Raw genomic sequence first — 1,491 nt, 5'->3', positions numbered from 1 at the left:
GAATTAATGGGTGCACCGTTTTATAAAGGGCAGGGAACTCTCTCTCTCTCTCTCCCTCTCTCTCTCTCTCCCTCTCTCGCTCTCTCTTTCTTTCTCTCTCGCTTTCTCTCTCTCTCCTCTTTAAACAAACCTCTCACTTGTATACGTGCACAAACACACACAAAGCACACACACTTACACACACATTTTGTATGTTTCTCCTCTACCAGGAACCACACAGCTAACAGAAATTACTGGATGAAAGGTCAAAAATTCCAATCAAACTTTACAAAGTTTTACCCTTGACTTTGGCCTGCCCAGTTGAAAGCTTTTCAACCAACATTGGTTTCAAGTGATAGATATGACGAGTTGTCATTACATATTCAACATTCAATGTGGGGAAAAAACAAGTACATGAACTCACAGTGTCAAGCGAAAATGAATTTATTCGTTCTGTCTTCAAGTATGTACAGCTTTTGTGAAAGAGTACTTCTGATCAGGTCAGGAAGGTGGGGGTGGGGGTGGTACAGCAGGCAAAAGCAATCATACACCTAGCTTTCATTGCAAGCATCGAATAGATCTAAGACAGGAGTCACTGTGTAAAGCAGGATGAAAATAGCTAAATAGGCGATGTTATACAGAGAGAAGAAAAACATCGACATGTCATGGAAGATATTCTGCCTTTAAACAAATATTCAATTTATATCAAAATAGGGTCACACTGTGAAACATGGAAGGGGAACCTGTAGGAAATAAACAAGTCCATGAATTCACGGTTTCAAGCGAAAATGAATGTATTCGTTCTGTCTTCAGGAGTACTACTCAGTCTGTGAAAACTATTATTTAATGCCTTCTCAAGAATTTTTGAAAAAATAACCTTAAAGAAATTTTGTTCCCAGTGTTTCTGGAGCTTGACCAATGCTAGGGACTAAAACTGAGTGGGCCTCTGCATTGATTTTGACCTTTCTTTTCTTAATCTGTCACCAAACTGTATTGAAGTGCAACACTAAATCAGTAGGGTACCCCTTTAATTGTAACAGGAAATTGAAGATGCTACAGTACAAGTTGGGGATCAGAGGAACCACAGAGAAATCAAAACAACTCTTTTGTTCATGTCAGTCAGCCGTCAACACATGCTGCAAACATAATGGCTCTCTCTGGTTGGAAGAAATGTCTGACTCACCATACTATTTCTTGACTAAATCATTGATTTGTTTTTCCAGAATTCATCATGAAAGCAAAAGTGTTGTCTTTGAGGTTGTACTATCAAAACAAGTGAAACTGTGATGGTGTGATATTTGTTGTAGATCTTTGAATTAAGTCAGCCATAATACATACAATTTGCTTCATGAGCCAAATGACATTTCAAGGCCAGCATCTAATAAACACAGCTTAGAAAAACCTATGCATTATACAAATAACATGTCAAACAGTTGTTGCTTTTCAATAATTCACATTCTTTGTGCGTCTCTTACGTCACCATGTCGTTGACATTTACCAAACAACCAACCA

The sequence above is a fragment of the Scomber scombrus genome, chromosome 3 (assembly GCF_963691925.1).
Source record: "Scomber scombrus chromosome 3, fScoSco1.1, whole genome shotgun sequence".
NCBI classification, from domain to species: domain Eukaryota; kingdom Metazoa; phylum Chordata; class Actinopteri; order Scombriformes; family Scombridae; genus Scomber; species Scomber scombrus.
This window is presented reverse-complemented; position numbering follows the sequence as displayed.